Here is a 13,351-nt window from a genome sequence, read left to right as displayed (position 1 = left end):
TGCAAATCTGTTATGGGCTGTAATTGTTTGCAGTAAATAACGGGGTAAATGTGATAGATTGGCAATCGCACGTAATTAACGATGGATATTCATAAATAGCTAAATTCCTGGTATATGTGACGAAACCTAACATATTATAGGCTTGGTAACTTGAACTTTGAACTTCCGGTAAAAATGACTGATTTTCTAACAGTCATCACAGTGATCAAACATGTTGGTAGTTACGCATGTTTGCACTTAATTATTCTTGCTAATAAATCTACCACATTGACCCTAACTGACGTAATGCAACTTTGCTCTACCGATCTCGTGGCATGTATTCCAAATCTTATACCACGTTAGAGATGGCGTGTTTGGGTACGATTCCCTTACAGTAATTTCTGCTCTGAAACACGCAATCACATAAGCCCTTAGTAATTAGGTAAACACAGAAGTTTGTATTATTTATTTGTTAAAAATTTGAGGAATTCGCTTTGGAATTAGTTTTTATAGTTTAGATTTTAAAATGACAATTTTGATAAACACAGATATATCTTTCAAAATGCTAAGGTTTATTAGGAACTCATTATTGCAATTGGAAATGTTTACATACTGTATTATGTAGGCTATTCATCAAATATCCATTGGTCAAACGAGATCGACTGATTCTAAGATGTATCAGAATTATTTGTGTTTCGTTCCTGTTAATGATATGAATTCCATATTCCAACATTCGGCTTGCTCTGTTTTGTTAGTAGAGATGCTATATAATTGCTGTTTACATGAGCTTTTGATATAGTATTTGCAGTTGTGGTCGCTTTATCAGCATCACCATTTCCTAAATGCATACATGGGCAGGAGTTCAACAAACTCGTATTTTTACTTTTTCATACCATCTTCATATAATTTGTGAGATAGAAATTTAATTTGTCGTGCAAGGATTTTTTTTTTCATAATGTAGAATGGTCTCTGTAATACTTCTAGAGTAGCTGAATACTACAAACTTATGTGATGGTATAGATTTTCAATAATTTTAATGGCTGATCCTGTTACACATAATTTCACTGGAAAAACGGAGGCATTGTTAAGCAAGGAAAATTGGTATATTTTCTTGGGTGATATGGCTGCGTCAGGGGTTTAGGTTAGCCAGTCTTACGTATTCTGTATAGCGACATCCGCTTGCGTTTTGTTGCTCCAAGTTTTTCTTCGTGAAAGTAAAAGTAAAATATTTTCAGCAGATACAATTTCATGCTGCAGTTAAAAAAAAAAAACATTTTGTTTCTCAAGTAGGAACTTGTTTGGCTGTTTTAGAAGGTAATATTACTGGCTTGAAACCATACCTACTCAACAGACTTTTACGGAACATAACTACCTCTGTTTGAAAAAGTTATTCGTGAAGTTATTAATTCGTTTTGAAGTTTATTACTAATATCTAGTCTTGACATGTAATTTGTATTGATAGTGATTCTGTTTTACAGGAACCAAGATGGGAACTACCTGCAAGTACTTTGGTGGAACAGAATCTGTGATTTGCAAGAACCACCATTTCGATCAGCAATGTGTCAACACTGCTTTCTTTAGGTAAATCGCAGTTTTGCAAGTTAGATGACAATATTTTCCTTATAATGCACCAAGTTTTATCTTTAAATAATGTTTTTGTCTTCAAAACATTAAAATGACTGGTGAATTAAGGATTATTATGCAAGTCTAAGCACCTCACGTGGTGCACTGTAGGCATTACTAAGCCTTTAGCTGCATCCATTTTTTATCCTTTTATTTTTCCCTTTATTCCCTTTTCATTTCCACCATCTTGGTCTCCAAACTTCTGAATAATCATTCTCGTGCAACTTTGGGTTTTCTCCCGCATTCCTTTAGGTCCCTTTACTTCATCTCTATTTTTTAGATCTATATCTTGCTGTCCAACCACTCCAACTCTCTTTTATTACTGTCTTAAGCACTGAATGACTGACAGTGTCCCAGTGCTTGACATTATGGCATAAATTTCGTGATTTATTCATTCAGTCACGCAAGATTAACCATATGTACCGAGAGGTGTATTAATGTACCCATAACCCATATAAAGCCAGGTTAGTACATTGAATGTCAGGCTATTGTGCTGTTCATTTTGAAATTGTCTAGTTAGCTTAAATCTATTCATAATGTATAGAATGATCAAGCAGTATGGAGGGTACAGTTATTGTATAAAATCACTCAATATGTAACTTTTGACATGACTAGGCTAATAAACGACAAAAGTCAAGGTATCGTGTTTCGTATCCTACTTTTGTTTACAATATCTTTTTTTTTCCTTATTATTATTTACTTTACCTTACATTTACCTAATATTTTACCTTAGTTATCACTTTGATTTCGCCTATACATTGGTCTGAAATCACTTTAATGATGCTAAGTATCATTAGATACAAAACAGGACTATGATTGCTAAATCAGATATTTTAAGTCTAACTATAGGCTTACCTATGCTATTACCTTTGACTCATTTGTCAGATAAATGAGTGTGCTGTCATGAATCGAGATTGGGAAAGCATGTTATATAACACACATTAAAGTTTGATTGTTGAAAGCCCAATTCAACAAGGGGAAAATATATTTCAATCGTATTTTCTCTTCACATCCAGGCATAATTCTTACTATTTGAAAATGTATGTAAGTCATGATCATTTTTGTGCAGATTTTCTGTGTTATATTTATATATTCACAAATATCACCATTTTAAAAAAAGTGTAGGATAGCTGCCATTACAGGTAAGGGAAAATATGATTGTTTATTAAGTCAAATTTTAGATTAAAATAGGCTTGATGTTGATGCAAAACTGTCATTGTCATTAAAGCTGAAGAAATTATCTTTCACAGATATTTAATTGAATTGAATATAGAATTTTGGCAAAGGCCAGGCACTGGGACCTATGAGGTTATTCAGCACTGAAACGGAAATTGACAGTAAAAGGTTTGAAATGTGTAACAGGAGGAAAACCTCGCAGTTGCACTATGAATCAATTGCTAGAAGTTGGAAAGTAAGATGAAAGAAAGAGAATATAAAAGGAGATACAGTAAAAGGAATGAAAGGGGTTGCAGCTAGGGGCCGAAGGCACGCTGCAAAGAACCTTAAGTATTGCCTACAACTGCATGAGGTGCACTGTCGGCACTACCCCCGTAAGATGTCACAGATATTTAAGACTTTCATATAATGTGGAACTTTTTTTGAGTTGAGAAAGTTCTTATGGTTAGTGTATTTGTAGTTCGTCGCATTTTTTTCGTATATGAAATACTTTCACTATGAAGATGGACTTTTCTTATTTCTTTTCATTTTCTCCTGTGGAAACTGCTAAAATGCCGTACAGTTACAAAAGATGTTTAGAATAATAATATTTATACTGTCATAAGCTTTCATTTTGAAGGAATATCTGTTAAAGAAAATACATAGTGTGCAGAGTGTAATTTACCATTTCAGATTGGTATCCTATGAAATTTCGTTTTCTTTCATTCGAATTCCTGTTACGTTTTCTTAGTATTTTAACATGAGCCAATGTAAATAGGCGGACATCTGTCTTACGGGAAATTTAGAAATGAACAGTTGATTTTCAAACTATTTTTCAATAATAAGTTGAAGATTTACATACCTTAGTGACTTGCACATAAGCATAACAAGGATTAAAAAAGTTGAAGATATAAAAATACTTCTGTGTAAGATTGTCTCTAATGTCTCAAGGGGTGGGGATGGGCAGTGGGGACTTGATATCGAAAATTATGGGAAATGGTAAATGCAGACAACTCATGCTAAATAGGGTTTTGCTTACGTAGAATATACCAGAAAATACTGAACAGTATTTTTTTAAATAAAGCCCCCTCGTCGAAACACAGCTATCGAAAAGTCTGTACTGCTTTCATGAGGTGAGCTTTGGGAACTAAAAACCGTTCGTTTAGACACTTCAAATCCTTTGTATGCTGATTGTGAGCTTATGATGCTCATATTTAGATCTATAATTTTCATTGTTACCTTATTTTCCCCATCTTTGGTCTTGTCTTTACCTATCAATTCTTTTAAATTAACCATTCATACATACTTTAAAAAAAACTGAAGTTAACAAATGATCCCTACATAAACATTTTCTGAAAATTGGTTCTCGTCCCACCAGCCAATGACAGAATCCCTAACAAAGATCGAAAACTTTCAGCCAATGAAGAAGGGCAATAGAAAGTTTGGTCATTGTGGAGGTCTCTGATTGGCCTGAGCAATATCCATCCTGACTGGAGGACTCATTGTACTTCCAGACACGAAGAGGAATGGAAGTTTTCTTAAATAAGTGTTTACGAAATGAAGACAAGGACTTTGGTAAGCCTAGTTTTACAAGTTCTATGGGTTATTCTTGATTTGGTAGACGGTGTAGGCTCGAATAACTATTGTCCATCGAAAGGCATATTGTGGTCGTGAAAATTAGGATTTTTTAAATTTCCAGGAGTGTTCATGTAGTCTGAAGTCCTTCGAAATTGACTTCCCAGATTTGGGACAAAATTCTTAGGCCTTTAAACTTAAGTGTAGTTCGGGGTCCGTGACACAACTTTCGTCGCAAATATGTTAGGGTGTGGAAGGGGACAAAAGGCCTTATGTGGACTGTAGGATTCCACACAGCCAACAGACACAAACACCGGCAGCCCTTTTAAGTCTGTGGTGATGTGGAAACAGAAAAAAAGCAAGAGGATGATAAATCAGCATGCCATACGCAGAGCGCCAATGATGCAGTAGTACAGGAAGCGCAATTTAAAATGAACATTTAAGAATAAGATAAAATTTAAATGAGACGAACCTCATGGCTAAAATGAAGATGATACGGCCCTTCACTTTAAAAACTGGTAGGAAAAATCTTCGGTAAATTAGTCTGTTTGTTCTGACGTTTTAATGTTTTCCTAATTACGATAACCTTTGTGGTCAAAAGCCAAGTATTTGCTGAACAAACATTACGAATTCCTAACTATATCAGTTCTGCAATTAAGGTAGGAATGGCTTAAGTACCTGCTGGATAATCATCACGAATTTGTAACAGTGTAATTAGGGAAACAACCATAGTGACAGGTATGGTGATTTTACAGGAAGTTCCTCCGGGCGCCTTGTTTAGTACTAGCCCTCCGGGGATGAAAATCAAAACTCACACAAAAAAAAATTAGTATATTTCTCAAATTGCCTGTAAATTTCACAAATGATCTCGCCTGCACTGCTTTATATACGCTCTTTTCTATATTGTTTAGTCTGAAAATTTCTGTTGATAAAAGATATCCCCGTGAGGAGCTCTTCTGTAGGTTAGGTAGGTAAGATCTGGTTAGGTCAGGACCTGCCATTATAGGAAAGGATAGGTCTATTCATGTTGAGGAACCTGTCCCTGTCAACGACTGGCGGGAATCATGCCGCGCAACTAAAGTAAAGTTTTCCCAAATATTTGACAATGTGAGGTTTTTGTAAAGAAAAATTGTCCCCGCCAACATATCTCACGGCAGAAATTGAAAGAGCGATTTCCAAGTCGCCCGTTGACAACTTTCTCTGACAGCTGGTTGCCTCAGCCACGCCCACCCCGTTAGTTCATTAGCCGAGGATTGAATGAATTCGGAATTTCCTCAGTTCTGAGCAACAATAAATTAGGATTTATTGAGTCTCTCTCTCTCCTTTTAAAATGACTTGTGTTCGGTTACGAGACTGGAAATGAACGGCATTGGCACGTGTTCTTAAAATTTCACGGCGCACATGTTGACATAACTGAATTAAGTACTTGACCGTTAGGTAATCCTTGTGGGTCACAGCTTCAGATGGATAGAGAAAAAATAAGCAATAATTAACAGTCAGACTCCGTCAAACTCTATACCTTATAAACACCGGAGGGCCTCGATGAGGTCATCCAATAACTGAATTAAGTACTTGACCGTTAGGTAATCCTTGTGGGTTACAGCTTCAGATGGATAGAGAAAAATTAAGAAAGAATTAAGTCAGGCTCCGTCAAACTTTATATCTTATAAACACCGGAGGGCCTCGATGAGGTCATCCGTTGAAACCATTTTTCAGACTTTCTCTATCTCTCTCTCTCTCTCTCTCTCTCTCTCTCTTAAGTCGTAAAGATAAGCGAGCTTTAAAGACGTGGTTTCAGCTCGCAGATTTTATGAGACCGTAAAACGAAGTGAAAATCTTGAATGCCTGATTATTTTATTTTCTGTTATTGTTTGTAATGAAGCTCCGTTTAAGGAATAAGCACAAAAAATGCACGAGGACATTTACTATTAAAAATAAATGTTTGTACATGACAGTGGATAGTTGAAAAAGAATGACCACTTCTTACGTAAGCAAATCACGGTGCTTTAAGCCTAATTATAGAAACCTGTACTCCACGTAGCTTGCAGGGTGGGGTGCTTCCTGAGAGAGTGGGAAATAAAACTATTTTTGTTTATATGAGGATGCGAGAAAATTCGGTATTGAGTAGTGATTATAATCCTGTTTCCAAAACTGTAGTAAAATTTTTATTTTACTGATTTCTGTCACTTCAAGAAAATGTTCCTTAACTTACAAACAGATGGAACGTCAAGAAACTACACTAGACTTTTGCTTGCTTGGTAGTTATGGGGTCATCACATTTTAACGCTATGGGATATGACACTACAAAGCCCAATGAAATCCTCAAGGCCCATTGTGCCAAGGTATTGAAACGTATTTGCTGAAATCAGTCGTCAAGGCCCTGCATTATGATTTGGCGATCGCAGGCAAACTCTGCAAATAGACCTCCGCTTCGGATGGTGTCATCGAGTCGATTGAGTCACGTGTCTGTGGGGTGATCTGAAGTTTCTGCGATAACTGAAATCATTCGTGAAGAACTGTTATTTTGTGGCAGTTATAAATGACAGCGCTGTACATGTTGGTGCCATTTGACCATTTATATATTGCTTTTGACAAAAAGCATTGAGGCATATTTTGCGATTATTACTGCAGCAAAACATTGAACAGGAAAAAATAATGTATAATTATACTATGGGCGGTTAAAAAAGTGTCCATTGCTTAGGTTTATAGTATATATGTTAGTTAGTGTTTTGAGTACCCTTACAGTAAATTGTATTACAGGTAAATCTGATGGTTGTATTGGTGGGGAGGGGGAATAGGGGTGTTGTTGGTGATGGGAGAGATGGTTATGGAAGAACTCACGGTACTCGAACGTATTTTTCTTAATCTTCATTACTTGCAAGTCAGGAAGGGTGAACAGACTATAGTGGTCCACGGAATCAACCTAGAACCTGCAAAATAGAAGGCTGTTCTTTTAGGATATGTTTATTGAAGGTGCTGTAGCTGGTTGGGTAAACTAGTATCTGTTTTTGGATGATACAAGATGCCTTGCACGGATGCCTGTACCAGCATTGTATCGGAATAGCTCTCCCTGTAATACGTCAAATTGTCTTGTTTATTGTGTTGCTTTTTTTTTAATATATTCCATGCGAGAATTTTGACGTAATTATAGGGCCTTTTGCAGTCTGGTGTTCTGTGGACTTTAATGCATTAGTTTTGAGATTTTTACATGAAATAGGCCCTTGAATCGTTTTTGCATAGTTGACCAGACATTTCAATCATTTTCGAAGCAGGACTGAAAAACTTATGTGGAGCAGAATGCGAAGGACTAAGTTCTATGGTATGTGATGAAAATTGGAAAGGTTAGGCAGCATGTAAGACAATTAACGATTAAATTTTGAAGACTGTCATCATTATGATGGCAGAAAAACCACGATGAATATTTCCTCAGTGACTACATAATGTATGAAATTATTACTGCTTAATATTTAAGGTCTCTAGTGCTTGATTCTAGGGTTAAAGGCCGGGAGAAGAGCTCTGACCGTTTGCAGGTAGCTGTGGTCCATTTAACGATGGGTATCGTTTAACTCGTAAATGAAGCTTGAAGCCCAGATAGTATCACGTGGATAGTATCTTGCTGTTATTTTAGTTCGTTATAGAATGCTGATTTTGCTAATCTGGCGGGAACTGTATTTCGGATGTGTTTACGGTGAAAAAGCACTATAGTATTGTGGTGTAGTAGACAAGACCTTATCTGCTACCTGTGGCCTTAATCTTGGCCCATATCGCTGAAGGCGACCGGTAGGACCCTCAGATTTGTTTAACACATACGTTAAGACCTTCGAAGGCACATACGGTGTACGCCATGATAAATCTCAAATCTACACGCACTATATCACTCAGAGTAAATAAGTAATAACCAGTGAAATCAGTTTTAGTAGAAGGTAGCATGCATTCAGAATATCAGATTCTCAACTGTACGAAATGATAAAATTCTCTGAATGTTATTTCATTGTGGTTGAAAGGAACATCGTAGCGAGGAACCATTCGAACACCAAATAGAACTTATGCCGAGGAAGCATGCTATTCAACTAGCCTTGACGATAGAGCAGAAGCCAGTCATTAAAATCGGTAAGTTTGTCTTTTATCGGGTTGGACAATCTTCAAGAAGGAGAGCCTATACGAGTACTTATATTGGCTTGGGGGGGTATACCCCATATTTTAGTTTTACTGCCGTTACAGCATCCTACTACCCAACACCCTCATTGCATACTTTCTGTCGAAGTTCAGTCATTTTTTTAATGGAAATTTTTCTCGAATTAATCCTTCCATATAATCTAATTCTATTATCATTGCTTTGCACACTCAATATACTGTACACTCAGCATACCAGATTCTTTCACCAAAGGCAGCTTACTCTTAGCTTTAAACACAAAACACACCAGAGTTTACAACAGAGATAGGGAAGCCTCAACCTGATACAATATTGGGATAGTGGTATTCCTGGATATCTCTAAAAGGGCATTTCCGTAGACATGCAGCGTTGTGTGCCCAGAATTTTAGCAACCAAGTACTATTTTGCCCTAAAATGGAAAACTGCAATATCTGCAAAATTTTCGAAATTGAGATATACCACATATTTGGCTCGTGAAACACTAATACACAAGTTACTGCAGTTCCAGAATGATTCTTCAATGCTTCCCATGAGTATTTAGGGGTTCCCATTTGCAGTATCTGCAAAATCAGTAATAAGGCAAGGGGGTCTCTACCATTTTTCTCAGTTTTGTATTTTTGGAGATACTGCAGTCTTCCATTTTAGGGCAGTATTCCAGATGTAATTCTGTATTAATAATGACTGTAATTTTCTCGTTTCTTAGGCCCCTGAGCGTTACTCGTATGTACGACTGGTCACGTTACGTCCACAGCAAAGCTGTTTGAAGTTCAGATTCCTCTGTGACAATGACTGTTATGTGACGAGTTATTGCTGAATGGTAAGGAAGTGTATCCGAGTATATGCCTCTTTTTTTTTTTTTTTTTATTAATCTAAGGTAAAGAAACTTATTTTTTATGCACAGCATGACTAAAAATGTGGATTATATAAAAGTAATATACCTAGTTTTTTTTCTTGATCTCTTACAAGAATCCTACAAACTTTCATAGTTGGAAAAGTTCCTCCTTTTACTTTTAAATATTTCAGCCAAGTGGGGACTTTGTCAAAAAATTTTCCTTAATAGAAAATATTAATTCGAATATCTGATTAGTCTATAGGGGTTTTGCTCGCATTTATAAGTGCATTTACAGACTGGGAAAGAATTAAAGTAAAAACCCGATTTTACGTTTATTGGCCATCTTCCATTACGTTCAATAATTTTATAATATAATTTGTGTTGGGATTTTCCCCATTTTAATCGTTACTTCCCATACTACACTACATAAGGTCAGGAGAACTGTATTTTGATCAGCTCATTATTGTATTCAGGTTAATTTTGTTTTTTATAGAGACATTTTTTCTTTTCCAGTTTCACTGCTACAGTCCTTTGAGTGAAATAAAGGAAAACTACTGATTGGAGGTATTATAATCGAGTATAAAGACGAGTTACAAGGCATACAATTGTTCAAAAACAAATATTACAAACTTAAAAATCTATGATGAGAAGACAATAGCCACAATGCTGCTAAAAAAATAGAACAAAAACTCAGAATATGACAGTGGATATCTCTGTTATTGTGAAGAAAATCCATTCATGGTGTCACTGACTGGATGACGAGTTATTTAGCTATCATACAATCAAACGTCCTTCTCATGCCATGTAATGAGGTTGCAGTGAACAACCACTGTTCTCCATACCATGAAGACTGGTAAGTGGCTTGACAGTGCTGGGGGTACATCGAGCACATTGATCAAGCTGCAATATAGTTCTAGTCTTGGGGAACCTAGTCTCATAACTGATCACCTCACCCAGGTTCAAAGAACCTCCTGCCTTACCAAAGCAAATTAGAATAGGAAGAACTGGGTATTTCTGTTAAGGGTAGGGATCCTTCACAACTGTAAGGTAACAAGATAACTTCCATACACCACCAGCTGGTGAAGGCAAGCTTGGTGTTAGTGTACATCCAAAAGCATCCCATGGCATCATTGTCTCTTGAAACAGTCCAGTAGGACAGCCACTCTTGACATAAATGTGTGAACTCCAGACAAGAGAAAAGTGGAGCAAGACTTCACTTGGTCCGACCTACCCTTCTGCCTGTGGAGCCTACAGCACTAACTGCAGACACGTGACACAACCAATATGTTGTAGGCTAGACATGGCCAAGCATGGGTCTCAGTCCCCCTAAGGAAACACATTATGGTGCACAAGTGACTCACTAGGGGATTCTGCACTGATCCTGCAATTTTACTCTAGGACCTCAACAGCCTCCCCAAGGACGACAATGGCCACCAATACAGATCTCACCATTCTGTGGGTTGAACCCCACTGCAGGATTGCAACAATATAAGGATCAATGTGTCTCCATGCAGTGCAGTGGTAAGACCCTGGGTATCGTAAAGCAATTGGTGGAGGTGGCAACTACATTATTCTGAAGATAAGTTTTTGGTTAGGTAAATAATTACAAATAGGGTAGACCACTAGTTACACCGCCATTTATTGCTGTATTCTCCATGACTGGAGGTGTGCTAAGCTGCAATGTCCATGAAGAAATGTGTGCAAAGTTGCAAGTGCCTGGTCCAGGACAGGTACTGCTCACAGCTACACATAACAGTATAAATGCAAGAAAAGTATGGGAAAGACCAGAGGTTAAATAACTGTAATTGTAATTGAAAGTGTATGCTACAGACATACCCAGAAAAAAATGCAAAATTTTAAGAAAGGAAAACAGTCTATCAGTGAGAAACAAAACTATTAAAAACGAGAATAGACTGTAAACACTTGAACAGATATCATACTAACGATGCAAACCTGTTTAACAATAAAAAGGAGAAAAAAATTATTTAAATGTTCCCAATACCCGTGAACTTAATCATGTGCAGACAAGAACTGGTGGTGCAGGGTAGGTAATCACCCACAGCAACTAAATAATAGGAATCAAGAAAATCAAAGAATTATTCATGAAACTTCATTTAATGAACTACTATCAAGCACTATGTAGAATCAGGTTGCAGTGAAGATAACGGAGAAAAAAATTTTTTCAAGCGCCGTTCATCAGATTACTCAGTTGTCATAGGAACTAAAAATGCGGAAACATGGAGATATCTAACAGTGTTATGACAGAAAAGTAGTACTTTTTCAAGAAAACAGACGAGAGGGCCTTGTTGATGAACCAAATGTTGGCTAATAGGAGGGTCTCCCGTAAACAAGCACAAGTGAAGGAAAACCTGACTGCTGGGTTGAGTCAACAAAACCTTTATTATCCTGGGTGAGTCTTGATGTATTTAGTAGTATGAAATTCTGCTGTAGCCTTTAAGGAGACAATCAGATAAGGTATATAACACTTAAATTCTTCATCATATAAATACAAAAGTAAAAAATTTGGCAAATACAGTTAACCATGAGTGGTAGTACTAGAATGATCAAGAATTTAAAGGTGGCATTTACTGAAGGTAAATAATCATAGTCATGGAATTCTAAAAGAGCTAAAATAAAAGCAGACTTTGCAAGAAATTTTATTCTAGGCGTGGACTGTTCAAAGAGTATCAGATAATAGCACTTTAGTTTTATTTTTGAAGTGTATGGGCATTCTGAGTTGTAGGTACATACTGTTATTTAGTAAGGGGAATGTAATTTTTTCTTCTGAAGGGGCCTGAGCTGCTTTACTTAACCACCTCATTACAGATGATCCAGGATAATGTACCGCTGATAATAATAATAATAATAATAATAATATTTAATCAAGTTTCGGAACTCTTCACTGTGATTTGCTAATTGAAACTAACGCGTAGAAGCCTCTATCACTTTTTTGTGAAATTTGCGTTGCAGTTCAATTTTTAGATACTTTAATATTTATTGCACGTGACCAAACAAGATTTAATTTCATTAAGGTGTCTTTGATGTTCAATACGTATAAAAAAAGTTCCCTTCCCATCTTAATAAAAGGGCCATAGGTTTAGGATGAGTGGGGCGGCCTGTCTGTAACTAATAATTATACCTTTATACCTTGTAAGCCAAAAGATATCAGCGTGATATAGCATTAACTTCTTCCTCATCTCCTCAGGAAAGTTTCAACAACTGGCAAGCATAAGTGAGACACGTTTGAATACTCAAGTCTCACCTTGGAATTTCTCAAGCATCCTAGTGTCTTCAATCAAAGAACATTTCCTTCAAGTGGCAACTTCAGTGTTATTATTTACTAAAATTGTATAATGGGTCGGAATACAGTGGCAAATCAGAAATGATAATTGTTACTGATGATAGAGATGATGTGGAAAAAATGGTCCCATCAACATAAATGTTAAGTCATACTTTGTTGGTGAGAGATTATGGTCTTATCTCCTCTGAATAGGATAGTATGTAACTTTTAGTGGAGGTGTTTTGTCATGGTTTTAAAACTGCACTGCCTATTAACCCAAAGTAGAATTCTACTTTGCTTCTTACACTTTTAAAATTGGAACAATACTGCCCTAAAATGGAAAATTGCAGTATCTGCAAAATTTTCGAAATTTAAATATGCCACCAGTTGGGCTCGTGAAACGCCAATACACAAGTTACTGCAGTTTCAGAGTGATTCTTCAATGCTTTCCACAAGTATTTAGGGGGTCCCATTTGCAGTATCTGCAAAATCAGTAGTAAGGCAAGAGAGTATCTACCATTTTTCTGTTTTGCATTTTTACAGATCCTGCAGTCTTCCTTTTTAGGGCAAAATAGGAGTCTTATTGAACGAGGTAGTTTAATGTAATTCAGGATATATATAATTTTTGCTTAAACTTGCTACTGGTACAATAGTTCTGGTCTTTCGAAGACTTCGTATCACTTAAATATCAGCTATTAGTTAGGCAGTGTGTATCAGGATACTGTTTTTCACTTTAATTTCTCTGTCAGGAATA

General features: G+C 36.5%; 1 long non-coding RNA gene across 1 annotated transcript; it reads left to right on the top strand.

The window, feature by feature from the left end:
• Positions 1–8,326: 8,326 nt before the first annotated feature.
• LOC136846092 (uncharacterized) lies at positions 8,327–13,033 on the top strand. Its single transcript, XR_010855322.1, has 4 exons — positions 8,327–8,442; positions 9,189–9,302; positions 9,831–11,727; positions 12,523–13,033. It is a non-coding gene; the product is annotated as an uncharacterized lncRNA (long non-coding RNA).
• Positions 13,034–13,351: the final 318 nt, after the last annotated feature.

This window comes from Macrobrachium rosenbergii, chromosome 14 (genome assembly GCF_040412425.1).
Source record: "Macrobrachium rosenbergii isolate ZJJX-2024 chromosome 14, ASM4041242v1, whole genome shotgun sequence".
NCBI classification, from domain to species: domain Eukaryota; kingdom Metazoa; phylum Arthropoda; class Malacostraca; order Decapoda; family Palaemonidae; genus Macrobrachium; species Macrobrachium rosenbergii.
This window is presented reverse-complemented; position numbering and strand designations above follow the sequence as displayed.